This window comes from Rattus norvegicus, chromosome X (assembly GCF_036323735.1).
Source record: "Rattus norvegicus strain BN/NHsdMcwi chromosome X, GRCr8, whole genome shotgun sequence".
Lineage (NCBI taxonomy): Eukaryota > Metazoa > Chordata > Mammalia > Rodentia > Muridae > Rattus > Rattus norvegicus.
This window is the reverse complement of record NC_086039.1, coordinates 75,493,271-75,501,045: the sequence shown is the minus strand read 5'-3', so window position 1 is coordinate 75,501,045 and position 7,775 is coordinate 75,493,271. Positions and strand designations below refer to the sequence as shown.

General features: G+C 45.8%; 1 pseudogene; it reads left to right on the top strand.

The window, feature by feature from the left end:
- Nucleotides 1–2,626: 2,626 nt before the first annotated feature.
- LOC134484191 (igE-binding protein-like) lies at nt 2,627–6,995 on the top strand (annotated as a pseudogene).
- The last annotated feature ends 780 nt before the right edge of the window (nt 6,996–7,775 follow it).

Sequence of the window (7,775 nt, the reverse complement as noted above, 5' to 3'; positions counted from 1 at the left end):
GGACCTGGGTTTTAGTTTCTGACTGACTAGTGGTGGGTGGTTCAGTTGGTCTAAGGAGTTCTTCAGATTAAGCAAGGAGAGACATGTTAATATAGTGAGTTGCGGCAAAAGTGTTTAAATTAAGGTAGCAAAGATCAGATTGCAAGCTGCCAGAAGTTGCATAGGGGCCTCGGTAGGCCAGGCAAAGGCCTTTTTATTATAGCGAGTGATGAGACGCTAAGGAGGTTATAGGTAGGTATGCGATCTCTGGAAATAATTGTAATGGCCGACTAGAAGAAACCTTTGCCTCCATTTCAGCGACCCAGTGGTGTCCTTGTCAGATGGGGTGGAGTCCCACTGCTGAGGCAGGCCAGGCAGCAGTGGACAGCAGGAAAGCATAGTCAGTTTTGTGAGACAAGTGAAGTCAGACCCAACAGGAAGAGTGGATGGAGTCATTAAAGCTCTTCAGGAGATTGGGAATGAGTGAGGCAGTCTGGTTTACCTATCAGGTAAGGACCTGGAACCCATATGAGAAAGAGGAATGAAGAAAGAGTGGAGACAGTGGTAGGTGGTAAACTGGAGAAGTGCATTTGTCCATATTCTCTATGAGGCAAATAAGGCACACCTATGCTGATGGGAGAGTATTTAATAACTAGTATGTTCAGGTTCCCAGGGTCAGAAGGAGCCTCCTTATGGAGGAGTAATAATGCCAGTGGGGAAAATAGTAGAGATTGGATGTGGGAGGATCATTCTGTTAGAATCATTGTGTGTGATCAATCCCTTGTGGGCTTAAGAGGGTTTATTGAAGTGAGAATCAAAACAAGATCTCAAGGTAGGAAGAACAAGGAGTAGTCTTTTAAGTCAGGGATAGAGGAAGGATCACAGAAATTAGAAAAGGTCTATAAAGGATCTGAAATAACTATAATAGAGATGTATTCAATGAAGCAGAACAGTCCTTGATGGCTTCCAATTGAAAGGATGTATGGACAAAAATGGGTGCTAATACATTATCTCAGGAAGGCAGAAAATGAGAGGGTTATAAAGACCCTCAGGAAGTTTCAGTTAGTGCCAAGAAAAAAATCAAGTCCATGTGTAGCTGGAGGGAGAAGCAGGCTAGATGGTTTTGAAGATTCCATTCACTCTCTTCCTCCTTTGCTAGAGGCCTGGGTATGACAAAAAATATAGAAACTTCTGGAAATATTTAGCATACTTCCAATCCACTGTGGTATTTGATAAACAAATTCAGAGCCATTGTCAAACTGAACGAGATGCATGAGAAATGATTTCTCTTAGTTAGCCTTGAGGCCACAATGGAGAGACATTGGTTAGAAGTGGGGAAAGCCAACCGACATCCTTTGAAACTGTCAACTACAACTACTACAAGGAAGTATTTGGTACATCTTATGGGAGGAAGCCATAAGATGCACAGTAAGTAGATGAGTCAGGAAACACGGGTGCCTAATATTAGTTGGTGCTGAGACCGTTTGACAGGTGTTGCACATTGTTGCCAGAGAGCCTGTAAGCATTCTTCCATAAGAGGGCTAAGATGAGCATGTGTACTAAGAATATTTCAGAAGGGAAAGTAGTTGGCCTGGAAAGTATGAATGGCTCTCATGAAGGAAGGAAAAGCTTTGCAGGTGAGGAAGAAACTACTATGTGTAGAGGGCCGCAATAACATTCGCCACCACTAGATGGCGCTGGCTTCCACTGAGCCCCACGTGGAAGGCCGAACTAGACAAGGTGGCGCTGGCCTCCGCCGCGCCAGCCGACTTCCTTTCAGGAAGTTAACTGTGTGCACATGTGCAAGAGTGCCTTCATGCCAGGTCTTTGCCCACTCTGGGGCGTGCCTAATGAGATCATGAGTAAGCAACCAATCAGGTGTGGATGCGCCGCGCTAGGATGTATATAAGCCGCACCATGCCGGCGCGCGGGGCTCTCCTTAAGATTCAATAAACGTTTATCTGTAGCAAGGATTCGTATGTCCCCGCGTGTTTTCTTGCTGGCGAGGTCGCGCGGGACATTTGGTGCCGAGAACCCGGGACAAACACCTCACCATCACCGGCGCTGAGGAGAGCCTCCGTTCACAGAAAGGGTCCAGAAGCTACAGGACGCGGGTGAGACCCCGAGAGACAATGTTTAGCCTTGATCTGTTCCACCTCACTCCCTTGCTAAATGCGGCGGAAGCCTTTATTATTGTTTTGGCAGCCCTCGGGTTTTTTCTATTGGCCTTCGAGTTTCTAGCTACTGCCAGGCAGCGTCAGAGGTCGCATGGGAGCTGCCCAGCTGTAACAGCAAATCAAAGAGCGCAGGAGGAGGGGCAAGGCGGCATGTCAGAAACAGTGTTGGATAAAAAATTAAAGAGCTCAAGGAAAAATAACAAGCAGACAGTCCCCTCCAATGCGGAGGCGAGAGAGTGGGGAAAAAACGCCCCGGAAGAGATAAAACAGAGAAGGGAGAAAAAGGTCTTGAAAAGGAGAAGTCTTTATCCGGTAAAGGATTCAAAGACTTCAGAGCTTGATAGCTCAGAGACAAACGAGCTTAGCTCCTCTGAGGAAGAGGATTTAGAAGATGAGGCAGCTCGCTATGAAAAAGAAGGATACTACCCAGATGAACAATGAGCTAACAGCTTGGGTAAATAAAAGGAAGTGGGAGGTGGAAACCATGCGGTTTCCCAGCCTATAAGCCCCAGCGCCCCTCCATCTTATATGGAGAGATTTCACTCAGATTCCTTCCTCACTAAAGAGGAACAGAAAAAGATACAGCAGGCATTCCCGGTGTTTGAGGCCGCCGATGGAGGCTGTGTTCACACACCAGTAGAATATGTTCAAATTAAGGAACTTGCCGAGTCGGTCCGTAACTATGGAGTTAGTGCCAATTTTACTATTGCTCAAGTCGAAAGGCTTGCTACTCTGGCCATGACTCCAAGAGACTGGCAGACAACAGTGAAGTCTGCGCTCCCTAATATGGGACAATATATGGAATGGAAAGCCTTGTGGTATGACGCCTCTCAGGCACAGGCCAAAGTCAATGCCATTGCTGAAGGCAATCAGAGAGACTGGACGCTTGATCTGCTAACAGGACAAGGGCAGTATGCCAATAATCAAACTATGACTGGGGAGCATACGCTCAAATCTCCGCTGCCGCCGTTAAGGTGTGGAGGGCACTTTCCAAGAAGGGAGAGTCCGGGGGACACTTAACGAGAATTATACAAGGCCCCCAGGAGCCATTCTCAGACTTCGTGGCTAGGATGACAGAGGCAGCAGGCAGGATCTTTGGAGACCCTGAACAGGCAATGCCTTTAGTGGAACAGTTGGTCTATGAGCAAGCCACACAGGAATGCAGAGAAGCTATTACACATAGGAAGAGCAAAGGATTACAGGACTGGCTGCGAGTTTGCCGAGAACTTGGAGGCCCGCTTACTAATGCCAGCCTCGCGGCTGCTATCCTACAGGGCCAAAAGTGCTCAGGTACAGGTGATCGCAGGGTCTGCTATAACTGTGGCAAACCAGGACATTTGAAAAAGGAGTGTCAAGCCCTCACAAGGAAGAGAGCACCAGGACTGTGTACTAAGTGTGGGAAAGGCTATCATTGGGCTAGTGAGTGTCACTCAGTTAAAGATATCAGAGGCAGGCTTATTCAGCCCGGGCCTCCCCAGGCAGAAGGGGGTGAAAACACTCCAAAAAATGGGTATCTGGGCCCCAAGTCTCAGGGCCCCAAAACATATGGGACTCCAGCTTACAACAGAGGTACACCACGGTTCGCAGAGCCACAAAAGGCTCAGTAGGAGTGGACCTCTGTTCCACCACCCAATTCATATTAATGCCACTGATGGGTGTGCAACCTTTCCCCACTGACTACAAAGGCCCCCTACCCGTGGGAAGTGTTGGCCTTATTATGGGTCGGTCCTCCTTAACCTTAAAGGGACTTATTGTTCACCCTGGAATAATAGATCAAGATTACACGGGAGAACTTCAAGTTCTCTGCTCTTGCCCTCAAGGCGTTTTTTCCATTTCCTCAGGTGACAGGATTGCTCAGTTGATTATTCTTCCAAGCTTACATGATCATTTTCCTTCTTCCGGGGTCCCTAGAGGCACCACGAAGTTTGGCTCTTCCGGGACTGATTCTGCTTATTTAATGATGGACCTTAATTCCAGACCCTCTTTAGAGTTGAATATAGAAGGGAAAACTTTTACGGGAATTTTAGATACAGGGGCTGATAAGAGCATTATCTCCTCTAGTTGGTGGCCTAAGGCATGGCCTGTCACTCAATCATCCCATTCCTTACAAGGACTAGGGTATGAAGCCAGCCCCACTATCAGCTCACGCTCCTTGATCTGGCATGCTTCAGAAGGCCAATCAGGAAGGTTTATTCCTTATGTCCTCCCTCTTCCTGTTAACCTTTGGGGGAGGGATGTCTTACAGGGTCTAGGTCTGACATTGACCAACGAGTACTCTCAACAAGCTGTCGAGATTATGAAGAGAATGGGCTACGAGGAAGGGAAGGGATTAGGAAAAAAGGAGCAAGGAAAATTAGAACCGGTCCCACAAGAAGGTAATATAGGAAGGCAGGACCTGGATTTTTCCTAGGTGCCATTGAGGGTTCTATGCCCATACCCTGGCTCACAGAGGAGGCAAAATGGGTTCCTCAATGGCATCTATCCTCTGAAAAATTAGAAGCTGCCACTAAATTGGTTGATGAACAATTACAGCTTGGTCATTTAGAACCGTCCATTTCACCATGGAATACTCCTATTTTTGTGATAAAAAAAAATCAGGAAAATGGAGACTTCTCCATGATTTGAGAGCCATTAATGCACAGATGCGTTTATTTGGCTCGATCCAACGAGGCCTACCCTTACTCTCCACCTTACCTAAGCAATGGAAGATAATAATAATAGACATTAAGGATTGTTTCTTTTCCATCCCCTTGTGTCCACAAGACAGACAGAGGTTTGCATTTACTATACCAGCTATTAATCATCTTGAACCTGATAAGAGATTTCAGTGGAAGGTCCTGCCTCAAAGCATGGCCAATAGCCCCACTATTTGCCAACTATATGTGCAATGAGCCCTTGAACCTATAAGGAAGCAATTTCCATCTTTGCTTCTGGCTCATTACATGGATGATATTTTAATGTGTGATAAAGATTTAACAACCTTACAGACCTCATATCCCATCTTAATCAAAACATTGGGACAATGGGGACTGCAAGTCACTACAGAAAAGGTTCAAATTGCAGAAATTGGCTCATTTCTGGGATCGGTCATTTATCCTGAAAAAATAGTTCCCCAGAAATTAGAGATTCGCAGAGATCATTTACATACCTTAAATGATTTCCAAAAATTATTGGGAGATATAAATTGGCTGAGACCATTTTTAAAGATTTCCTCTGCTGAGTTGAAACCTTTATTTGATATTTTGGAAGGGGACTCTCATATCTCCTCTCCGAGAGCATTGACGCCAGCCGCAAACCAGGCCTTACAAGTTGTAGAAAAAGCCTTACAGGATGCTCAATTGCAGCGCATTGATGAAACCAAGCCTTTTGATTTGTGTGTTTTCAAAACTATGCAATTACCAACAGCTGTCTTGTGGCAGGATGGGCCTTTATTATGGGTCCATCCCAATGCATCTCCCACTAAGATTATTGACTGGTATCCCGATGCGGTTGCTCAGCTTGCACTCCACGGATAGAAGGCAGCTATTACTCATTTTGGGAAAGAACCCAAAACTTTGATAGTACCATATACAGCCATTCAGGTTCAAACATTAGCTGCTACCTCAAATGCTTGGGCAGTGTTAGTTACTTCCTTTGCTGGACAGATTGATAATCATTATCCAAAACACCCGATCCTACAATTTGCTTTAAGCCAAGCCATTGTGTTCCCACACATAATGTCTCAGAAACCACTCGTTGATGGGGTTGTAGTGTATACAGATGGGTCAAAAACTGGTATAGGTGCTTATGTGGTCAATAATAAGGTAGTATCTAAGCAGTATAATGAAACCTCACCTCAAGTTGTGGAATGTTTAGTGGTGCTAGAGGTCCTCGAGACCTTCCCAGGCCCGCTTAACATTGTGTCAGATTCCTCCTATGTGGTTAATGCAGTTAAGGTTCTTGAGGTGGCTGGATTAATCAGGCCTTCCAACAAACTTGCTCAAATTTTTCAACAAATTCAATCTACCCTTCTCGGCAGGAGATCCCCTGTATTCATAACACATATTAGAGCTCACTCGGGCCTTCCTGGGCCAATGTCCCGTGGAAATGACCTAGCGGACAAAGCTACAAGAGTGATTGCAGTTGCCTTGTCCCCTCAATTAGATGTAGCAAAAGAATTTCACAGACAATTTCATGTGACGGCTGAAACTTTACGCCGCCGATTTGCTTTGACTAGAAAAGAAGCTAGGGAGATAGTTACCCAATGTCAAAATTGTTGTCAATTCCTGCCTATACCCCATGTGGGTGTTAACCCATGAGGAATCCGACCGCTACAGGTCTGGCAAATGGATGTTACTCATATCCCTTCTTTTGGAAGACTTCAGTATCTGCATGTTTCTATTGAAACATGCTCTGGCATTATGTTTGCTACACCTCTAACAGGAGAAAAGGCCTCGCATGCAATTCAACATTGCCTCAAGGCGTGGAGCGCTTGGGGTAAACCCAAACTCCTTAAGACAGACAATGGACCAGCTTATACTTCTCAAAAATTTCAACAATTCTGCCACCAAATGGATGTGACTCATCTGACTGGTCTCCCGTATAATCCTCAGGGACAGGGCATTGTAGAACATGCCCATCGCACTCTCAAATCCTATTTAATTAAACAAAAAGGGGGAGTCGAGGAGGCTCTACCCTCAGTACCAAGAGTAGCTGTTTCCATGGCACTCTTCACCCTTAATTTTTTAAATCTTGATGCCCAAGGCCATACTGCGGCCAAACGTCACTATTCAGAGCCTGATAGACCAAAAGAGATGGTAAAATGGAAAGATGTTTTGACTGGTCTATGGAAAGGCCCAGATCCTATTTTAATAAGATCCAGGGGAGCGGTTTGTGTTTTCCCGCAGGAAGAAGACAACCCATTCTGGCTACCGAAACGACTGACACGGAAAATTCTGATGCCTAGAAATGACTCCCGGATGGATCCCTCGGAAACTACCTCTAGCCCTCACACTGCCTCTTTGGATTTGGATTCCTAGTACTTCAAAAAATGGGTGGGGGTGGCTCTGTTTGATGCAGCCCTATGCTGTGGATTAGTGTTCATGCTATGGTTGATTTGCAAACTCAGATCTCAACAGAAACGTGACAAGGCCGTTATCACTCAAGCACTTGTGGCCATTTGAACAAGGGGCCTCCCCTAAAATTTGGTTATCTATCTTCAAAAATTAGTCGGTATCTGAGTTCTCTGCTCTTGCACCCTATGGATCTGTGGATCCATTGCACTGGGATGAGAGAGACTCAATGATTCTTTGATCAGCCCTTCTACATCACTGAGGTTTCCTCATTGCACGCGATAGGGTGATCATGATCTCCCCACTAACTCACCTTCTGGCTGGCCTCTCTTTAGAGTTTGACCTAGGTCATTAACAGTTACTGTCACACAGCACTGTGGTATCCAGAGACGGACAACTTTCCTCATGCACAGACCAATCTAAGACACAGGGCCCGGTGGCGATAGGGTTACCCTTCGACGGATAAGGCTGTGACATAGAGGAATGACTTAAGACAGGAGCCACAGCAGATGGACGTAACTGCAGGGACCTAGACCAGCCTCGACAATAATTTACTGTTATTAATTAA